The following is a 24096-nucleotide window of genomic DNA, read 5'->3' as shown; positions in this document are numbered from 1 at the left end:
AGTCCAACAAGTGTTGAATCGTATCAGAGAAGCACTTTAGACTGGTCGTTATTCATTTGTCCGATAAAATTATAATCAAAATATTATTACAACTGATTGTTTGTATACGTTATACATTATTGATAACATTTGTAGGTCAAGAGTCGCTCAACCTATGACCTCACAGAAAACCTCTACTAGTAATGATTCTTCTGCTCACGCTGCCCTTCAAATTTTTAGATATCGAACTCTCAGCCCGATGGAAACCATGTGGAAACAACTATCCGTAGTTGTAAACCAAACGAAGGATACATATGTCTTTTGTAGCGTGTATTAACAAGATAAAATCACTAAAAGGAAGCAAAGAATACAAGTCTGAACCAAACTCAAAAGTATTGGTGGCTAAAGCGGGGAAAAGCAAAGACCACGTGATGACAGAGCGTGAACTGACTGTTACGCATGACATCCTATTTCAGAATGCGAAACCGTGGTGAAAACAAAAAGAAATCACACTTTCTAGACTGCTCAGAACCGAAAGTTTTAAACAAAGTTAGTTAATCTGTTACAAGTCTTTGCTTTTAAATATTTTGCAAAAGTTGCAGTAACACCAGTGCAGCTGAAGATAAATTCAAAGTAATAAAGTGGTGTGGAAAACGATTTAATTTCTATTTAGCAACTTGAACAATTAAATAGAAACACTTAAATGAAACTCAAGGAACATTCAACTAAATGTTTTAAAGTTCAATCTCGCGGGAATTTCAAAGAAAATGGTGAAATCTTCACAGTTTTCAGTACAAACTTTTCTTTCTCTAAGATGTACTGGCGGAAACGTTGTCTAATTGGATTGTCTTATTTCCAATGAGTTTATACCCAGGCACTGTATTTGTTGCTTAATTAATACATTTCCCTTACTATTTCATAATTTTTTATTTAATTAACCTATTATTTCTTGACGTGTTTTCCACGTTTCCCTAATCGCAAAGAGACAAATATAGGAAGAGAATGAATCAGCTGTATAGGGGATACCGGAAACCTGTGTGCGAGGCCACTAATCAATCACACCTTAATAACGAAATGGCACGGTCTGTATTAGGATCAATTGGTGTAGGTCAGGTAAATGTACGAGGGAACAGCGGACCGGTCCGGACGTTATGGACTGAGTGGTTCACAGCTGCCAAGGAATGAGTCAGGACCTGAGCTAGCGAGTGGGGGCAGTTCATCATAGCTCAGTTCATCTCGGTTTTACGATCTTTCTACGTGGGTTTTATGTCCCCGGCTTTATACATGCTCCTCATTCAGAGCTGGAACAATGTAAACGAAGCAACAATGCGTTACACCTCTCTTCGGGCAGTTCTTCATTACTTTACGGCCTCTCCCTGATTCAATGACTCGCCCTCGAGCCGACTTGCAGCCCACTCTCGATCGTGCAGTTACATCTAGAAAGAGAGTAAAAAGCTTGTTGTCTAATTGCAGAACGGTAAATCTTGCACAACGAGCTCAGAAAGAGAGGTAGAAATGAGCTAGCATGAAACCAGCAGAAAGTAAGTTATCTGGACCAGTTTAAGGTTAGGGATTAACTCGACTGAGGTAATATAAAGGGGTTGAGATAACACAGGTAATGAATTGACCCTACGGACACACCAGCATGTTCGACTCAAACATATCTTTTGAAGGTTTGGAAGGGAGCCCGCCTAGTTATATCTCAAAAGTCTATTAGCTTCAGAACCGGATGCTAACCTAATGCTTTAGAAAAACTTAATTATTAATTACATTTCGTTAGTACGAGAAATATCTATATGAGGTAAACTACCAACTCGTTAAATTATATCATGTATATAAAATAATAATAATAATAAAAAAAATTACCTCAAAAGTATGGCCAGGACCCATTAAAATACGATTTTTGAAAATTCTTTATATGTTTGAGGTTTTCGAGCAGTACTTCCTATTATTAGAATAACATTAGTACACCAACATAAACATTGTGAATGTTGAATTTAGCTCCAGTTCACCTTCCTCTTAGTGCAGCATCTGATACTGTCACACACTTGAGTCCTGATATCTAGAGGTCATATTCGTCTCAAGAGTAGTACACCAACATAAACATTGCGAATGTTGAATTTAGCTCCAGTTCACCTTCCTCTTAGTGCAGCATCTGATACTGTCACACACTTGAGTCCTGATATCTAGAGGTCATATTCGTCTCAAGAGTAGTACACCAACATAAACATTGCGAATGTTGAATTTAGCTCCAGTTCACCTTCCTCTTAGTGCAGCATCTGATACTGTCACACACTTGAGTCCTGATATCTAGAGGTCATATTCGTCTCAAGAGATCCAAACGAATCGGCGACGAAGAAACTCAAGAATCCAGGAGTCAAGTATGTAACGCTGTTACATTTTAGACGCTGTACTAAGAGGAAGGCGAACTGGAGCTAAACTCAACATTCATGTAGAGTCAACCCTTCCCGACATATCTACGGTATGAATAGCAACATGTTATGATAACTTATTGTGAATGGTTTGCCATGCGAATTTCTGGTATTCTGTATAGGTTAAGTGTCACAGCCCCTTTAAAAAGGAAGATTAACATTAAGTCCAATCAGAAAAGTACAGCCTTGGGCAGGAGGCCGGGATAATGAAGGTCGTAACTGCAGAAGTACAAGGTGACTTGGGTCACATGGGCAGGTTTTTCTATCTGAGCCCACTGTTTAACGTCTAGAAGGTATGGTATTATACATCTACAGGATTTAACTAGGATCTGAAAAGGTTGAGGCAAAGTTTTCTTATCAAACTCTAAGCTCAATAATGTTTATTCCAGGAAGACGAACACAGCACGAAAAAGGCAACACTCTAAAGTCACGACACAGTAATGTGTGTATAATTTTATAAGATATATTTTCTAAAACAACCTTAAATAGATTTCTACGCAAGCTATTGTTGTTTTGATCAAAGCATCAAAGAAAGTTGTCTTGGATTTTTTATTGCACGGAATATGATAATCAATTATAGACATACTGACAGATCCTAAGCTAAGATAATGGTTCATAAATGTCGTTGAGGGATGTCTCCGTTCAGGGCATGGCTTGAACGATCAGTGCAATGATGCGCTATACCGATAGGGTTGACTTAATAAATTAAATGGAACTCATTAGTGATAATTAAGAATGAATTCGAAGAGCACTCACTAATCATAGTGAGTCAGTCATGCCTTGGAATAAATGTCATTCAAGATTTGAAATTCCCAACCAATCCCTAAACTGCAAATGGCAAGCGACATAACAAAGTCTGGTGGTTGTTACTGTTATTACAAAAAAACAGGAGAGGTGTCATCAAGTAATTACTGGTAAGGATAGATTCAGGTAGCATCGATCACCCCTATCGGTCGATGACGGTCTGGACAGTTGGAAACGACCAGGAGCCGATCGATATCCTAGGGAGAGTCAAGGTCGTTCAGTGAAAGTGTAGCTCTCTGCCCACAATCTCGCTCTAGAGCAATATCGCCGCAGATCCAAGGCTCTTAACTTCCAAAATCGATCCTTGACAGAGTGATTTATGGCCAGAAGGCGTATGTCACGGACACTCGTCCTTCTTCGGCGATGTGGCATTGGGCAAACAATGAGGCATCTCGGATTTTAATATATTTATTGTTTCCTGCAAGAGAGCTTTCTGCTAGCAGTAGATTATAATCTGCAAATTGATAAAATAATTTCGTTTTTGTAAAACGTATAAAAGGGACCTAAGTATTCCTTATTTACTGACGTAGGTTAATGAAACAAGGACAATATTATAACTTACTATTTTCAGCAAAGAGGCTAGGCGTCCAAGGCAGCAAACAAGGTTATAACAATGGATAGCAATATCTCGTGTTTAGAGATGGGATTAGGGAAGGGAAAGGGAGTAAATTACAGCTCAGATTACACGAAGTAAAAAGTTCCCACAATCAACAGAATGCAGCTTTCTCTCGCAAAACTAATGAAGGCCCATTTCTTTCCTCAAACACCCTTTTTGTCGTCCGTTGGTTTACTATTTCAGGTGCATCCGAGGGCATAAACTTTGAAACGAGAATCATACTATGCGTCCGTTTCTAGTTTAATTGTATTATATAATTGATCGATTATAGAATATGGAATATCGAATATGATTAGGAACACGAATAAATCTGGAACCACAAAACGCAATAATGTCAAGGTGTTAGACTGCACACGTCAGAGTGGCGTGAAAGTGCTGAACAGCCTGCCCCGCGATGATTCATGACCAGCCGAGTCAAAAACACAAGTTCGCACCTCTCAATAGCGCTGACATCTGTTATTAGTTCTTTAGTCATGTATAGGTAATCATTTCTACCTTCTGAAAAATTGAAAGTCACACAATTAACGTAAAGGTGCTACGACGAGTGTATAATGGTCTTAAAGAGAATAGTGAATGCATCAGTACATATAAAAAGCTAGTGTAGGTTTACTTATAGTGACTGTTAAAAAATAATAAACAATTGTCAATAATTTATGATATGCTATACAACTATATACAACTTGTACCTGGATATTTATTTGACAAAAAATGAATAATTAATACCACGGGTTTGATTGCGATTCTTGTTTATAAAGTTGATATATTTGTGGAATTTCAAGTAGACATTTTCATCTCAACATTAGGGAACAAGCATTTTCACAGACGTATAGAGTTCAACATTATCCAGACGTTCACCCTTGAGAGCTTCTTTTCTCAGATCTCTGTGGAATACATAAGACACCTGACAGCTCACAACGCAGAATATTCCTTTTCCGAACCTTAACTCAGTTGTAAAGATGATACAATACATCATTACTATTGTGGAAGATAAGTGTTTCCGCTATATTATGTGTGTATATATTTTTATATAGGTACTAGTAATAAATAGTTTCTGTAAAATCCCTACCCTACAAAACGGCCTTATCGCTACATAATTAATTAGTATTGATTATTATGACCTGCAGTACACACAATAAACCTAAAGAGGTATTTACCATCGTGAGTTCTGGGAAATATATTCTACCATACACAATTAAACTGACTAATTACTTTAAGGGCATTCCAAGTCCTGAAAAACCAATGTTGTTTACGATTTTTAGCTTTTTATTGACTGCCATTATCTGAAATATTATTATTTTTACATAGACATATAACTATTTAAGTTAAAGGAAAAACTATTTGCATGATCAAAACACAATTAATAATTTGTTTTCCTAGATTTTTGAACGCAATTTTCAGTGAATAATTTAAAAACAAAAAGGATTGCTTGTTACATGATATAACATTTATTATTTTGTTAAGAAAAAAACTCATCTTACTTGTACATAAACTGTCAAACTTTTTTTATTCAATCCAAATCAAGTCTCTAAACAATACTAGAGTACAGAACATTGGTCAGCCTACCAACTATAAATTTCGGTTTATCAAAACAAATTTTACCTTTAATAGAGGCCACCTCCCCAAATACTAAAAGGGTTAACAATTCCAAAATTTTGGTGAGAACCGAGGGTATTTAACATTATTCGTTTTTGAGTATTGAGGATTGAATTTTAATTTTTTATATTATCAAAATATGAAGTAATTCGTAATCCATAGCTATGAAAAAATGTTTTATTGAAAAGAGTTCATCGTTGCTTGACAGCAATAAACAATATCTCATACTTCTAAAAGAGAAATGGATCTTTACTCTCTCTTTTTAGTACAATTAAAAGATTTGTAATTTTTTTTAAATTGGGGAGCATCCCGCCTCTGAAAACATCCCCTCTAATAGTATATTACGGTAAAAAGTAACCATGCAATATTTTCCTACATCCATTTTTTTAACTGCTATGGTACAAACATTTGTAAGAGGGGGTCTCTTTGATGGCCTTGATTAAGCACAGTAAAAATAATATAAATCCCGTTTGGGACCATTTAACAATGTACCACCTTTCATTAAAACGTTAGAAGTTCAACGTAAAGTTCAAAAGTTATAGAGACGTAGAGAGAATAGTCTGAAATTCACACCTCTCTTGTAAAATCATCACGAATATCCTGCCTTCACAAATCGAACTATTTTTATAAGTGTATGAACTTAAAGAAATCAATGATTGGCTGTACTGGATTATCAATCTTAAATCTCGTACTAAAATTCTTTTCAACAACAAATCTTCATTGATGCAGTTGAGGAAAAATAACATCAGGTTTGATCCTGCATTTGATTAAAATATTCAAGGCATTCCAAAAAAATCCGATATTTACATACGTATATATAGCGAGTAAAGCTACATTGGGAATTATCCACCGGCATATATTTGGGACAAATCGTCCATTTGTAGAAAAACCCATTTAGGGTAATGGCATTGATAAAATATACTGCAACAAACGGGCTTTCATACAGTATTTGGCGTACACGTCCTCCAAGACCACTGAGTTGTTGCATCAGTTAAACCTATATGAATAGTGATAATTAAAGTATCTCTGTCCCTTTGACCTTCACTTCAGTAAACACATAAAAAGTAAGACCGGTTATCTTAATTTTCATCTACTAAGGTTTGTGAATGGTTTTACCCCCTCATTACCTAAGTGAGCCTGAGTATTTTGTCTCTGGTGCGTGGTAATGAAGTAATAATATCCACTCACTTAAGACATAGCCTATTTGACATTGACGAACTTCAGACGGAAGTTCTTGATATTACAAAACTTTACAGATAAAATTACCAGATTGTCTGAGGAATTCTAAAAAGCGCCGTTGATTAACAAACACTAACGAATAAAGACTGGACTGAATTTTAGAATAGGTACGTAACTAATATAGCTGTGTTCCACCAGTGAGTGCTTGGATGAACTTAACTAAAGTTAGTTAATTACAAACTGACCTAATTATACGGTTTGGAAGGAACACTGCCACATATTTATGAAGCTGAAAGAGGTCAAATTATTCCACCTTGTGGTTTACCGTACTGTTGCGAATTTTGTGGATTTGCCCTGTGTAGCTAGGAATTAACAACAGCGTTGAATACGGTCTGAATCCTGACTAGCTTGTTATTGCTAATTAGTAGTAGTAGAAACTATGGCTTATAGGTGGTTCATTTTAATAACAACGTCAGCAACATTGTTTGTAATTTTACACATAACACACAGACGCGGGGTCTATTGTGTACTAGATAACGTTTTCATGGCATTTAATGTATGCATACAAATAAGTCATTAGTTATGTAAGAAAAGTGCATTGAAATATTATGCTTTTTACAAGAACTTATCATGCAACCTTACGTTATCTAGTATCTCATTATATTATTATATAATATTTACTTGAATTTCGTTAAATTTTCTACGCAACATAAACATTAAAATATTAATGGGTTTTAAATTACACAGTAACTAAGTCTTTAACTTATTCTACTTCATTTTACTTTGGATTGTCAGTACAAGTACTTTTAATTAAGCTCACTTTACTAGAATACTAGAGGAATAATGCTAGTTATGCTCATCCTATAACTATCCACCCATGGAGAAATGTAAAATTAAATTTTAACGAGTTATTACATGTCATAAACAAATTAAATCATAAAGTTTGAATCAAAAGTTACAAAACTGAACAGTTTAGTATAAAAATGATGCATGTCATATACCTTATTAGCTTCCAACCTGAACTGTGAACAACCTCCTCCAGTCCAGTTAACTAATGAATTGAAGTTAAATTTCTTTCCAAGTTAATGAATGGTTCGATGAGCACATGAAAAGTGTACGTGAAACTGCAGAAGAAGTTACCTGAATGAAAACGGAAGAGCGAGTGAAGCAGGTGGAATGACCACCATAATAGTACAGAGAACCTCAGAGCACAGTCCGCTCTGTGGCGTGGACGGATGAGACTGGCGTGGTATCAGTGCTGGTTGCGCAAGTTGTAGATAGATGCTAGACTTTGGTCTACGGTAGTGTGAGAAACGGTACAGCCACGGACTACTGGGAGTCGACTCAGTGTCGAGCGATCTGCCTCGAAGCTCGGCGGCAACGGCACGGGCCGGGTGACCTGGCCTAAACCTTGACCCCGCTTATCTCCGTACAATAATATTATTGAATTGCAGCATTCATGCCAACCATCGAATCATCGATGGGCAATCTCTGAAACGTCTAATAAATAGATAAAGATTTTTATTCCGTAAATATGACCATATTTAAATATAGCACAACGTTTCGAGGATTGACAACTATCGTCTTCTTCAAGTGTCCTAATACATAAGCATTCATAAAAACTTATAAGTAATACCAGACTAGCACATTTTTGATTTAAGAAATGTTTATGCATTAGGTTTCGTAGTATTCTATTGTTTGTAACATATACAACATCGTTGTCACTTACTTATAAGATAGAGGGTAAATTTTCATTGTATCGCATTTATTTACTGCGACCAAACTTGGTACAAATTTAAGTGGATTAGCTCAGATCCAGTAGATTGTAGACTAGTTTGGGAATCAATTAAAGCAGGTTAAACGATGTAATCAACTTTCAACTTGATACATACTTCAAACGCTCATATAGCTTACACCTGAATGACACTTTTGTTATAATTAAATAAAATTCCTAATTTACAGGCCTACTAAGTAGGGAATAGTCTAGGATCCGAGTAAATTTTAATTGTATAATTCCGGGACCCGGTGATCCGTGACATCTATAGAGGTATCGAAGCTCTAATCATATTAATGGACATTTTTCTCAGTTCATATTTTTACTTTGACATACATAACCAACAGTCAGACATGTATATAAAAGTAAAATCAGCGTCACCCAACTTTATAATTTGAAAATGATAATTTCAGCTCTGGTTCTCTCTTTGAAGGAATTATAAACATTGAGGCAGATTGGCTACTCTCGAAAAATGCCCACTGGCACATTTACACACGTTGGGAGATGAATTCTAACACAGTGAAGGTTGACTACTCCTAAAAGATGACTACGTGACCATTTTATTCACTACACTAACAGCACACAGTGGTCTATTGAATTTTCATGCCCTTGTTTTAGATATAATGATGACGATCCACGTTTTGAAAAATGATGTATTTAGCGAAAATGTATGTCAAATAATCGCACTCAATATACATATTTACTATCCAAGATGAAATGCTTACGTGTCTACTTTAAACGTACTCCAACGTTAAATAGCTCTTTAAACGTTCATTTAATAAAAAGCCTCGTAAGGATAGAAGCGCGTCTCATCACTTTTAAAGAAGGCATCGCCGCTTAGGTTATATACACACTAAACTGAAACTCCGATCCTTTTCCTGAAAGCCATTAAAAGTTGTGTATTTCTCAGACGTAATTTCTTTCAGTGAAAGAGATTTTGCTACAGCGTTTTCTTTCTGCGATTTATTTCCTTACCCACAGTCGGTGAACCCATTTGGTATTCTCTTTACATTCCTTAATGTATCTACCGTAGTGGAACAAAATACTAAAAAGTAAAGTCAAATGTGTTAGATTTGAGTGACAGAGTACAACCACTAAATAACGTGCCCTCACCACTTGGTTTTAATTTAGTTTTCAACACTTTCTAATTTTATAAAACAGCCGTATAAATACTATGTGTTACATATTTAAAAAGGAGAACTTTAGGAATTTATTAATATAGAAAAAATATATTGAAAGGATAACAGGATTTCGGAAATTCGCCATCTTATAGGTTATAAAAGGTATAACACAACGTTTCGAGGATTGGTATCTATCCTCTTCGTCAGGTGGCCACCATCTGGTTATTAATACATAAAAAACAGGAAACAGAAACAATAAAAGAAGGATGGCAAAAGTCCGAAATTCTTTCAAACCTTCCATGGTAAATAACAAACTTTAAACAAAGAAAACTGTATTATCATTGTGAGTATTTACTTCTCATTAAAAACTGAAGGAGTTTTATCAACATTAATAGAAGTTTTCGGATTACGAGTGATTGAAAATTACAGTTTATGCGTAATCGCTGTACACAAGTAGAAATGCCCGCAGATTATAGAACGTACATGTATCAAATACGATAGCTGAATTGTTTACGGAAACAGAAAAATCCCTGATTTAATGTAAATTAAGGCGTCTGTATATCACGAAAGTTCCAAAGAGCTGTTCCATCCTCGTAACAGTAAACTGAGAAATACTGACCAGCCCAATTCCGCAATTACAGTTAGTTACGGGTCTAATGTATTCCAGTAATTTCCGTAGTTATGCGCACAAGCCCGAGAGGTAATTGTCACAAAAAACCTCGTTTAAGACGAGAGCAATGTCCTAGATATCCAGTCATCTCTGAACAGCCACCAGCTGACTCGTGCGCACAAAAAAAAAATTATAATGGTGACAAAACCAGGGTTTCGGAAATAATATCACACCTTTTTACTCCGTAAGTTTACTTCCGATTCGGCGTTGACCTTTTCGTATTATCCAAGCTTTGATAACAAGTTGTTATAAACCAGTATGTATGTATTTACTCGGCAATAAAATATCTTTATCACTGAAATATAACTTGAATATTCTCCGACCAACCTGTAGGTGCAAGTGTAAAAGTCATTCTGATTTATTTCAGGACGTTGACCGATTAGCAGCCAGGCTCCTTGAGCAAATAATGTTTTCCAGCCATACAGTCTGGGAAGGAAACCAACCATAGTAGTATATAATAATTGTAACAGGACAGTTTTTGTGAAAATTAAAACTTTTTATTAGCCTATAACAGTTGGTCTTTTGACCATGCCTGTATGTGCATTTGTACCCAATCATGTATATTTCATGTAACGACATGAATCTTCATGTTTTAATGTAAATTAGTACTCAGTGAGAACACTATAATATATTTCATATTTAGTGATTAAGAAGGTTTTAGCTGAGGTTCGCTCCGATTAAAGTGGTCATTATCGGACGAATCTGATCATGACAAATCCGACCATTACTAGTATCGATATCGAAGTGGTCGATAAACCGATTAAGTGGTATCCACTTATTGCAATTAAAACGGTCCGAATTCTCTTACTCTTGTTTGGTAGTCAGCGGTTCAGAACTGGCTGTATGCAGTACTAAACCGGTTTTATTCACGGAGACACGTCAATATAATGTCTATAGTATCTATGGACTTACTCAATTTCAACTCTGACTAATTATTTAACATAATTTGTAATATTTTATTTCATGTCTATCACGAATTTGTCCGTGATTCACCTCAAAATACTTTGTTACGAAGTCACATTGTTTGGAGTAATGAAGGAATAACGTATTACTGACTAGTTGCTCTTGACAGTTAATCAGGCAAAACTAATTAGTAGTCTTATATGCAAGGACATGTAGGGTGATTGGTGTATTTCAGCAAGGATGCGTTATTGGACCAAACATATTCAAATTTATGTTCCATTGTGTTTCTAAATGTTGTGGGGTCTCATAACGGCCTCATAAGTGACATGTAAAACGGGGAACTTTTGCAGGAAAATTTCAACATATTTGGTGAGCACTGTGAAAGGGATAGACTTTAATGGCATTAATATTCCATAAAATACTGATGAACAACGCAAAGGTTAATAAACTAGATGTAATACATTCTCTCTTACTTACGCAATGCTATAATCTGATTCATTATTTATTGATAAAATGTCACGGTGGAACATACAGCAAACGAATTAATTCGGCAATGACATAATGGAACTTAATGGATTTTCAATTATATATTAACGAAACGTATATATATATGTGTATGGATCATAATGATGAGAAAAAATAAATTGATTTGAGAATAATCGATGAATAAAACTGTTTCAAGCATAAATTGAACATAAAAAAATTTGTTTTTTTGTTTATAAACATGGTACATATAATATAAGCCTGAAATGTATACCATTGTTAAATCTTTCACACCAATTTTGGCTTTTTGAAGAGATGAATATAACTCAAAGCTAAGGTTGATGATAGGTGTTTTAAGATTAGTATTACGGCTCAATAAATTTATGCCGTATTCCTATACAAAACGTATTATTAATAATTATTTGATCATAGTCATATTCCTAACGTTTATATACAGATTTATACGTTTTTCTGCTCGTAAAATCTCTGAGAAGACAAAAGGATTCAGGGAACAGCAGAAACAATTCAATCACTGTTAACTATTCCAAAACACAACACCCAATTGCCATACAGGTGAATAACAAAATTAAATGATTACAATATCATTACCATCAATAACATGCTAAAAAAGTGGTGAACATGGTATATCACGAAAAAAATTCCTGATAGAGCGTTCCTTTATATTCACCATTTAATGATTTGTTAAAATTATTGAAGGTTTTTATAAATTTGTATTTATTAAGAAACGTAAAAGCTAACTTTAGTTGATTGTACTCAGTTTTATAGTTTGGAGTTTGTGTTAGAACATAATATTCACAAATAAGCTGTAAATAAAACATGGAGGATATTCAGGTACATGCAAGCAGGATTATCTTGCTTGTTACGACCGTAGGTTTGTATTCACCGTAGGCTACCTAGGACAGTTTTGGACGATGAGGTGTACTGTTATAGAATATGGCGTAGGATGCAGTCCAGTCAACCTTTAAAACAAAGTTGTGGTTGACCTTGAAACTGGTGCAGAAACCGAGTAACATTATAGTTGCCAATTTCTTTACCCACGCGGCCAATGAAACAATCAAGCCTGCGGTAAATAAACCGACGAACAAATCTCTGCCGGATCGGCCGTCTTTGATTGAGGTTTATTTTTATGTATTTAATTGACAAGGAAGTGGCTGTACACAGCGCGTTATGGCGGTGTGGTTAGTGGTTGTGGTTGCCATTACAAGGTGTTAAAGGTACCTGTAATCAGATACTCACTCGAGTACGAGTACTTCTACGTTCACAACCGCAGGACCACTCTCTACCGTAGCACGTACCGCAGTGACGTGGAAGTAACTCCGACTACCTACTATCCAATGTCGTATTTCCTCTCATTCTGACCTACGTCATTATCTTGACGCGTGTAGGGAACTTTAGCTGGCGAACTGGTTTCAACGTAAGTTCGGGACCTCCTTAAAACATTTGAATATTTGAACTAATAAAAGTGAAATTCGTGCACATTACATATACCATGTGAGAAAAGTAAGCGTGAGACTTACATGGATTTACTAGTATGAGAACATAGGTACGATTAAAATTAAATGGGTCCACCGAGTGAAATGGCAGCCGTTTAAAATTTATTATAGTAGTACGTTTATGACTACCAGTTGTCATTTAAGACTTTCAGCTCTACACATTTAGAAATCAACTTTTAGCCAGAGGATTTCAACTAGTATACGTAAACAATGAATATGAAAGCCACTATCTAGCGCATTTCACTTTTACATCGCTCTCGATTGATCAAAACCCGTATCCCCGGAGTATGTCCTTGTTCATGCTTCAACAGACGTCCCTTGGATCGTTGCCTAATATGCCAAATAGGTGAATACAATATAAAAACGCATTCCTCTAAACACTTTTCAAAATTAAAAACTGTTATGAGACCTTCTGAAGACGCTGCTAATACTTGAAATACTGTATTGTAGATTGTAAATAATAAAACAGAAATAAAAAATTACAATACTTGTAAATGTTTAAGATTATGTCACCTTTAAAAATATTTATTGCAACATTTACCACTAAAGAAAAGTTATGTTTCATTGTACGTTTTACTAATTCGGTCCCAACTACTGTCTTGTCACAGGTCTCTATGATTTAACTGTAGGTTCTATATCAATATTTTAGTTGTGTCCCGCCATAATAATGTTGAATAACTCGCTTATGAATAAGGCTTTGATTATTTATCATCAGTACTTGATGGCAATATCATACTAAATATTAGATGTTTAACAATATCTCTTTTTCCTTTCTCAGTGTCCATACGGACATTAAGGGTCAGGTTAATAGTTTTATGGTGAAATAAACAGATTCAGTGTGGTAACACGACGACGTATATAACGTGGTGGGGGGGGCAAAGGGGGCTCATGTCACCCCCCCATAGGTTTGAAAGACAAACATAAAAATTGCACCCAGAAGTTTGTTTTAAGCTAGGTGAAATTTATGAGGTTTTAATGATCAACCCCGGGGGAATATTACCAAACTCCTATTTTTGAAGGATACTTTATGCATTCTAAGTGTGTCAACTCCCGCTCTCCCCCGAAATAATTTTCTGCATACGCAACTGTGGTAAAATAATAATTATAAAATATTTTACAGTTTTCAAGACATTACTAAATATACTCCCATATCTGCCAATAAATTGTACATATTTAAAAGTAATCAAATAATATTCCACATGAGCATCGGAATTAAGCGTGGTGTTTCACGTACTTATCATGCGAGGACAGGTCTACTTGACTAATAAGAGAGAAAGGTTGCAGAGTGAAGCTTGGATTTAAGTGGCATCCACCTTTGTTCAGAGAACCAGGCGTTATGTATTATGCATGTTATCTGTCACGCGGCAGAAATTGATTCATGAACTATTCAGCACAGAAAATGCGGGTCTTGGACATCGCGTGGATGCAACTTCTATAAATTTCAGCGCAGTTATATGTAGGTCAGTTGCAAAATGTACACGAAAACGAATGAATTCCTTATTAGAATGCTGATTGGACTTCGATACATCGGCTTATTTCAAGTTGAGGTCCGTGTACAGTCACGATATTGAGCTTTAACCGAGTGGCCTACATGCTTTACAGTTTAAGGGGACAAGCAGGCTATAAATACACCGAAACTGAGTAATCAGATAAAGTTTCCTTTGTTCTACCGAGCAAGGAAACAAACGACAGTTTTGTTGGCTTACGAAACTTTTGACTTCGTAAGTTTATAGAATCGTTAAATCCATCATCTTGTCTGTTAAACTGCAGTTGTCGTACCTGAAGCATTTGTTCCAGGTAAATAAACTTTCTAAATGTGCACTTAAATAAGCCCAAGTAAAATAATTTAAAGGATTAATTAAATAATGGATGACACCAATTTTGTGGACTTCAATATCACTTTAATTACATTCCGATTAACATTTTCTTATCATTTGTCGTATTTGTTTCGAAGACTAGTAAACAATAATTAGCATCCAGAAGTTTATCATAATCCAGTAACTTGTCTTTGGACCGCGTTGTTCAATCACGTGCTTTATGACTAACAGAGGAAACTGGTTTGAACCTGACACGTAATCGTAGTCAACTTTAAAATGAGCTAATATTTTATTACACAACTTCTCTTGTTTGTTTTATGTTTTTTTGTAGTATTACGACACGACCTGGTTAGACAATACTTCTTCGCATTGTGACGATTTTATTGCAAAAAGAGGAATTCATTGAATTGCAAATTTTCCAGAATTACATGATATAACACTAATGTACGTATCTTTTTACTATGTTTATTTATTTATTATGTGTTGTATATTCAACTACGTTGACTTCTGTTGTTAGTTTTGATTTCGAACGCAAATAATGTTGATATAATTTGCGATAATTTAATCGTCTTATATGAGACACACGAGGCGCTCACTAGAGTGTGTGGGCTGTAATAAAGTTGTTAGAAATGCCATACATCGTAAACCGCCTGATAACGTTCAAGAACTGTAGATCATTTGATGCTGCCATACGTTTTGATGCTTATCCCCCACTCATGCATTTTTCTCAAAAATTTTGATTTGGAAACAATAAAATTCGTAATAAAAATATTAAACTACGATAAGTTCAAGAATATTATGGTTAATTCTGATGAACGAGTTAATACAGGGAATCGTGAAATAAAATGTGGTCCCAGCTTCCTATTTATAGAATAGCGTGGATGACGCTGACTCACAAGTGGTGAGACGGTATCTGTCAATATAGCCACTTGTCACACAATACACCTCGGATAGACTAAATAAGCACTTTCAACGACTACCACAGTCAGCCGAATAACGAGCCATGGTTTCTCTGCTCAGTTGAAAAAACACGAGGCCTTTACAAGGGAAGATAAGGCTTTTTGGAATTACCCTATAAATGAATAACTATCGACCAATTAATTGTTTAAATATTCATGCGTGTTGAGTACGATTAAGATTAATCCAACCTTAAGTGAGCAATATGGAAGTTTAAACTGTTATAAAACAAAGACGTCGTGGACAAACGGGTGAAGGTCTTAATAGTCTGAAATATTATCGCTTATTGTTCCAAGAATCGGGGGCAATGGTACGATGGTGACGTATGTCGGCAGTTCGGGTTTTACAGGTATTGTTTCGATGCAAAGTATACGGAAACATTCAGCATAAAGAGTAGGCTAGTTCTGAGAAGAAAACAAGGAAGAGAAAGAAGAGACGAGTGATAGGTGAGGTATTAGGTCAATGGCCTTGTCACCACCTGATAGCAACGATAATAACACCTGCTCTCACGTTGCTAGAAAAGGTGAGGAATCCATCCCACATTCTGTAGGGAATGTTTCAATAATAGTGACACGACGCTGAGGCCCCTGGGGGTTCAATAATAATCAACCCATATGCGAACTGCAACGTGCGCCTGGGAAATGAGAACTTAAACATTCTGGCATTAATATGAACTCTTCCTTGATTGCTGCTAGTAGTAATAACCTCTCCAATTGTTTGTTGTAACTTCCATTAAGATATAGTAACTATTCACTTACATTTTAAACATAAAGGTTAATCTAAAGATAATAATATTGTTTTTAATCACTCTGCGAGTCGAAACAATAACTAATAATACGTGGAAATGTTTTTTAGAAATATTAACTTGAAAGGTATTTCAAAATGTTTTTTGTAAAAAACTTAACTTTGCACTGATCATTGTAACGAACTTAGTTAATATTTAACTCACATGATTCACTGTCACAAATTTAAAGACAAAGTTATTTATAAAACCATTTAATTGAACATTGGGTGAATAAATTATTTCCGTGTTACATACATTCTAGCATGATCGGTGCTGAAATATCGTTACATATATTCCATGGCCGGACGTTCTGTATCATCAATTACGGTTTACTCCCGTCGTATCCACTTTCAAAGTTATCACACAAATTCAAATCTAATTTTCCTTTATAAATAAATTCTATCCCTACTAAATACCTGATACACAGTAAACTAATGGATGATCGAAAATAATATGATTATAATATACTGTGATAATAACGCTACTACCAACTCCCCATGAAACTGTAACTAAATTAGTTTTTCGTTGGAATATTTTTACTGCAGTTTTAATGGACATTTAAATTTGATACTTCACTGAAAGAAAATAAATGACGTCAAATAAAAACTTTAATTGACTAAAAACCAATGCAACTGTAATTGAATCGGTGTTAAAATGCAACATCTATGTTGAATTATAGACAACGTTGAATAGACCACTATCAATAGTTCTTAAGAGTACTACAGCAAAATCAACATTTCGACCGATTACACAGCATTGAACCAAGATTGACAAGTTGTCCAGTATCTCGTTGTTTAACATAACGGTGACTCTAATGGCTATGATGAGCAAGACTACAAGAATAGCCCTTGTAATGGCAGTTAACCTTTGTGATCGCAGATACGGTCGATGGCTAATCCACGGCTACACTCGTAATGGCAGTCATCAGGGCATCTCCGCCATCTGACATGTCTCACTAGCCCTGTCTGCTACTGAAACCGCCAAATCGACAAGTTAAAACACAACTCCGCTATGTGATGGTTTACCTAACCTGTCTCCTACAGCAACCACCACACCACTTCGAACTGTTAGAACGGAACTCCGCTATCTAATGGCTTACCTACCCTGTCTCCTACTGCACCCACCACACCACTTCAAACTGTTAAAACGGAACTCCGTTATCTAATGGTTTACCTAACCTGTCTCCTACTGCAACCACCACACCACTTCGAACTGTTAAAACACAACTCCGCTATCTAATGGTTTACCTACCCTGACTCCTACTGCACCCAACACACCACTTCCGACTGTTAGAACGGAATTCCGCTATCTAATGGTTTACCTAACCTGTCTCCTACTGCAACCACCACACCACTTCGAACTGTTAGAACGGAACTCCGTTATCTAATTGTTTATATACCATGTCTCTTACTGCACCCACCACACCACTTTCAACTGTTAGAACGGAACTCCGCTAGCTAATGCTTTACCTACCCTTCTCCTACTGCACCCACCACACCACTTCGAACTGTTAGAACGGAACTCCGCTATCTAATGGTTTACCTAACCTGTCTCCTACTGCAACCACCACATCACTTCGAACTGTTAGAACGGAACTCCGTTATCTAATTGTTTATATACCATGTCTCTTACTGCACCCACCACACCACTTCGAACTGTTAGAACGGAACTCCGCTATCTAATTGGTTTACCTAACCTGTCTCCTACTGCAACCACCACATCACTTCGAACTGTTAGATCGGAACTCCTCCATCTAATCTTGTTCATCCTGACGGCTACTGATACCAATATCTACAGAACTTCACTTCAGTGAAGGTGCTGATAGGTGCTAATACTTCTACGAAAGCATAAATATAGTTGGAAAAGTGTTGGACTATTTGTTGCAGAAGAAAACACGTTTTTTTAATTCCGAGCGATTTAGCATAATCATTTTAGGTACACTAATTATTAATGTCCGACTTTCTAAATCGCAACTATGCTGTAATTTGAGTTTAGAAGTAATATTAATAGTCTTTACAGATTATGATGACCTATACCTCATAGCTTCTTTTTACAATTTCATGACAATTATAGAAGATATACTAGGAAATTGACTAAACGATAATTAATTTTTCTTTCATACAAAATTGTACAGTATTAAAACTAAAAACTGATTGTTGTGGTTAGTTAAGTTTAGACTTGAATGAAATATTAGTTTTCTGAGTAATTTCTTTAATAAACAAAACCCTGTTATGAGAACTAAGATGGAAACGTCTAATAAATAGGTCAAGATATGCATGTTCGCGTAACTGCATTTCCTTGATATAAAAATAAATTACTTCTACTATTTCAAATCAATTCTGATTAAACCTCTGAACGAAAGCTTTGTACTCATAATTAATAGTCAGGTTCACATAGCTTCCATATCGTATCTCAATAATGCCTCGATAACTCACTTCACTCTTGCAACTCTTGCGTCACTTCCAGTTACGAACGTAAATAATTGTTGGTGATTGAATTGTACTTTATATATTCCTTATAATAGTCAGATAGCTGAGTGGGTTTACGTGTTTATCTGAAGAGTGACTCAATATCTTGACAAGGAGATTGAATCAATTATTGACTTTTACAGTCGTTCACATTCTCACATTAAAACAATTACTACGTTCCAGAGCACGTACAATTAAATCCCGCTCTTTCTTTCTCTACCAATATTATGGCACCGTGGTTCTGGTTCTACTTCATTACGGTGTTTACATAGACGATAGCAAACTACCTAAGCACCACTAAAGGAACAGGACTGTTTCTTTCCCGACCTCCTACCAACACTGTCTTTTGTGTTCTTTACCTACCACATCTTTTACTTTCTATCGTCATAGATGATCGTTAATTAGTATAGCACATCTACGAAAGTCCTACTTTTCCACCACTCTTCTGCCAGGGACATTACCATACCCATTTCACCCGTCCCTGTCCTATCTTACGGCTCCTACTTCTGCTATCTCAAGAAGGAAACTTAAGTAAGCTAAGTGAGGTATTTTGATAAGCAAAATTAATCATTGCTCGTTTAATCACTTCCAGGCGTTTTGAACAACGTCCTCCTTCCATAACACTTTACAAACTATTTTGCGAAAGCAAGTGTTTAAATCTTCTGAATGTTTAGATACGTCATACAAAAACAAAAAGATAAATATTTCTTCATTAAAAATTTAAACATCTAATGAAGTAAATACTTGCTCATAAATACTAAACAAATCTTAAATAACCAAAGGAATAAAAATTAACTAACCTATTATAAACTTTATTTATTTTGAATACCTTCAAAATACAAGCCTGAGCAAAAGCAATTAATTCATGTCTATGTTAAACCGGTCGTAAACAGCACAACACACAAGCATGGCACTGCTACACAGCTCTAGCTTTGTGTTGCCATCAAAACAGCCCTATAGCTGGTAAACGTGTACTGCTAAACGGAAAGGGCTATTCATCTACCTATCTAATGAGGATGGAATAAAATAATAGACATATAATAGACGGTAAATGATCGACTGAACGTGAAAACGTCCAAGGTAAAAAGCTAGTTCAGCACTCGTTTACCGTGTTTAACTTGATTAACTATCCTAATCAAATGATCAATTTAATCTAGAGTTGTGGTTTCGTTGTTAAAATGGAGCAGTTAAAATTTTCTTGCTCAGCCACTATACAAATATATTAAATTAAAGTGATCCTAAAACTGCTTTAAATTATACCCATTCTTGTGTACTAAATGTGAAACACACCGAGTAAATTAACATTTCATATCAAAGTGGTAGAAAAGTCAATAAACCATTTTAACAGTTTGTTTTATATACAGGGTGTAAAAAAGTCCCGCACGCGCTTGGTAATTCCCGGAAGATTAAGGTAAAGCAATAAAACTTGGTACATAATTACTGCACCTATAAATTTAATTTTTGAAGTAAATGCGAGTTTTTGTTATGTCAGGGAGATGGCCCGCAAGGAGTCATAAGGAAATCTTAAAGAGAACTTAGATAGAGTAGTATATTAAAAGGTCTTTAATTAGTAGAGTACAATGCCGTAAATCAGACCTCAAAAGGTTCACTCTATAAAATATTACGCTGGTTTAAAATTTGAAACTTTTACAATGTAGGTCCTGTTCTAGATGGTTCAGTATTCTTGTCTTGACTCAAGTTGTGAAAGTCACACTTAGTAAATGAATACTGGACTTAAGAAATAGTTATTTAAGGTGTTACTGACTTTTCACATCCAATGGAGGATGGTCTGCAAGGAGCTCGGCAAGCAATTCTAACGTAAGCATAGCTCAAGATGTACATTATTTTAAAAGAACAATGAAGAACATACGAAGAGTCAATAATACCGTACAAGAATATTAAACCACCTAGAACAGGACCTAGATTGTAAAAGTTTCAAACTTTAAACCCGCGTAATTTTTTAAATAGCGAACTTTTTCAGGTCGGATTGCGGCATTGTACTCTACTAATAGAGAACTTTAATTTGATGTGATCTATGCTTTTATTTAAGATTTACTTACTTCAAAAGTTACTTCAAAAAGTACGTTTATAGGTGCAGTAATGATGTACCGAGTTGTATTGCTTTACCTGTAATCGTTCGAGAATTATCAAACCCGAGCAGCACTTTTTTAACACCCTGCATGTATGTAATGCATGGAACTCTAAATCAAATGAAATTCAGTTGTAGCAACATGTACAAATAAAAATGTATCTTTTATAGTTATTTGCAAACAAGACGACAATACGGGGATTGGCCATTTATAGATGTGACTTTCAGAAGAGATGTGACGTAAACAAAGTACACTGAATTAAAAAAAAGCTTTGTACCAGATAAAAGCCGTCTCTAGAGTAGGAGAGAGGATCTAAGAGTGGAAGATGTTGCTTTTATTAATGCGAAATGCGAAGTGTTTTAACAAAGACAAAAGATTCGAACTTCAGAAGAACTTATTCTTTGTTGTTATGAATGTTTATTGGCGCCCCTCTCTTCCACCTCTCTCAGTCTCTCAGTCGTCAATGGCATTCCACTACTGGAATCCTCCAAGAGTCAGTCAAACAATGCTTTTCTTCTTGTAAGAGTAAAAGTCATTCCAGAGCCTTCTTCAATTGCCATCGGAAAACTAGGCTAATATTAATGTTCATAATGAAAGCTTATCTCAATAGACCTTTTCATTTGGATGTTTTAGATCTATGTTTCCTTGAACACTGTGATATTGTATAATTCTAAAGAAAGACAGGTCCACATTAAAAGCAATAAGAACAAATAACTTTATAACAATAATTAAGTTGTTGGAATGTATTAAACATAGATGACTTCAATAACCAATAAAAATGTAATAAAATCTATAAATTAATGTGGATATATAGCGATACAGACTGTAATAATAGTGGTAGACATTTTATTTCATTATATTGAAGTAGCCTATAATCCTATCTGGTAATATACTGGAAATAATCTTCTTTTGTCGGACAGTATCAGGATAAGTCTGTTACGGCGACTGGATCTTGTTCACAAAAGCTGCTACGTCGAATACAATGCCACGTACATTAGTTGGATAAAACCATAGTTGTGTATATAGTAGGCGAATCTGGACTATACTTTTATGTATATAAGGCAATTACTTACATTATGTCACGATAAAATATTTAGAATTTTCTGATATTGGAAAGGTTTCTGATAGTTTTAACTGTATAAGACGATAATAGACATTCCTTCCACAACCGGTCTGATTGTTATATAAAGTAGCATGTGCTCGGAGAAAGACAAACTCCAATCAGCTCGGCCGCCGCGTGTAGAGAGGATAAGCGGACCCACCACTAGGCCTGTGTCACCGATAAGTAAAGTAGAATTTAGGTTCCCAAATATTCCATCATCATTGGACTGGACCGGAAAGTTCTATGAGCAAGCTGATATAGTACCTCGGTTACAGATACGTTTGGAGGTTTAGAGATATCTTAATTATTTTCACAAGGATCTACTAAGCCGATTAGTTTTATGCATAGGTTTAAGATAAACGTAAATAAAATAAATACGCTAAAATTACTTATAAATGAAATATTTACAAAAAGATGTTAGCTGTGTTTCAAATTAGCTAACGTTATTTTATGTATAAGAGAAAAATATACACAATTCAATTCTCGTAACTATTTCAGATAGATAATTAGCATTGCATTGGCGTAGTGCATTTCTTTTAATGGGAACTAACCAATCCAACGTCTCTAAAAAGTCCTCTTTAAACAAAAATAGTTTCCAAACAGACTAGGTTTACACCTAACGCTCCTTCTTCCCGTGATAAATGAGTGAACTCGAGTCTAATAAATTTGTGAAAACAATAAGGATAAAGAAACTGTATGTAAGAAGGGAATAAATTAAACCGTGCGAAGTGAACACGAACAACCAAACATTAATGAGTTATTTGGCCGGAAGCAACTCCTTGAAAATATCGTTAAATTACGATACAACAATTAATTAATATTGATAAAATATTGTTCTGTTATCTTTGGGAAAGAATAAGTTCAATAGGTAAATAGCCATATGCTAATATTTAATCATACGCAATGTAAAAACTCTTCTTAAAAAAACTGTACATTCTGTAGAGAAGGGTTTTTAATTAACTGAGAATCGGTACCTACACTACTATTTATAACAAACAAGAAATGTAATTTTTATCATGGCCCTAGAATGAATCCAAACTATGTCCTGTACACTTCAATAATGATACAGTAAACAGTTTTTTAATGCGGTGTCATAAAAACGTATTTTTGATTGTTTCCGATAAAATATCGTCTTAAATTGAATAACTAATTAGATTATTTTGTCAGAATTTCAATTTATTCTATAAACATTGCAAGTTTATAAGCGGTTTGTCTCAGTTAATGAACAGAGCTGGTCTACCTCGTCCCAGAGTTTGTTTTGAATATGGAATCCAGCTTAGAGACAGATTGGATTTTAGTTAATTATTGTTATTTCGCAAAAGCTCTAGTCGAGTTTAATTCCAAAACCCAAGAGAATTAATTATTTGCGCACTCGTCGGCACACAGCGAGTTCTAACCTAATTAACCAATTATAGGTTGCCTGACGAGACTCGGAGATGATGACGGAGCAGAGAGAGATCTGTAACGGTCAACTTTAGTGCTGATTCAGGGTCTGTCGGCCACAGTCCATCTTCCTGCATAGTCGGCGAGCTGTGCTCTGATGTCACGTGTCAGAGTAACATAGCTCGTCATGTTTCGTCATTCTACTCCTGACTTGTCAGCAAAACGTCCCTCCTATGTTCCACAACGTTAGCCTCGTACGAGAGCAAATCTTTACGACTTTGATAAAAACACATGATATATGTCGGAGAGTGGGATGATACGGTTATTTAAAGTGTATTAATATTAAAAGATATTAAAAAATATTAATATTAACATTTTCATTTTCTTCACCGCTTTAGCGTTTACAAAATAGTAAGTGTATGCTATA

The 24096-nt window shown here is 35.4% G+C and overlaps 1 protein-coding gene across 3 annotated transcripts in view; it reads right to left on the bottom strand.

Annotated features, from left to right (window-relative positions):
- The window catches only part of LOC124368753 (probable G-protein coupled receptor No18), a 93690-nt gene that overhangs the window by 9313 nt on the left and 60281 nt on the right, over window positions 1-24096 (bottom strand). The window contains exon 1 of one of the 3 annotated variants that reach the window (XM_046826098.1): window positions 7744-7951. The exons of the other annotated variants lie outside the window; for them this stretch is intronic. The gene's annotated coding sequence lies outside the window, so the exon portion shown is untranslated. Of the gene's footprint in view, window positions 1-7743; window positions 7952-24096 lie in introns of those variants that run through there. 3 annotated transcript variants of the gene reach the window in all.

Source organism: Homalodisca vitripennis, chromosome X (assembly GCF_021130785.1).
Source record: "Homalodisca vitripennis isolate AUS2020 chromosome X, UT_GWSS_2.1, whole genome shotgun sequence".
In the NCBI taxonomy this organism is placed as follows: Eukaryota; Metazoa; Arthropoda; class Insecta; order Hemiptera; family Cicadellidae; genus Homalodisca; species Homalodisca vitripennis.
The sequence above is the reverse complement of the archived record's forward strand: the minus strand, read 5'-3'. Positions and strand labels throughout refer to the sequence as shown.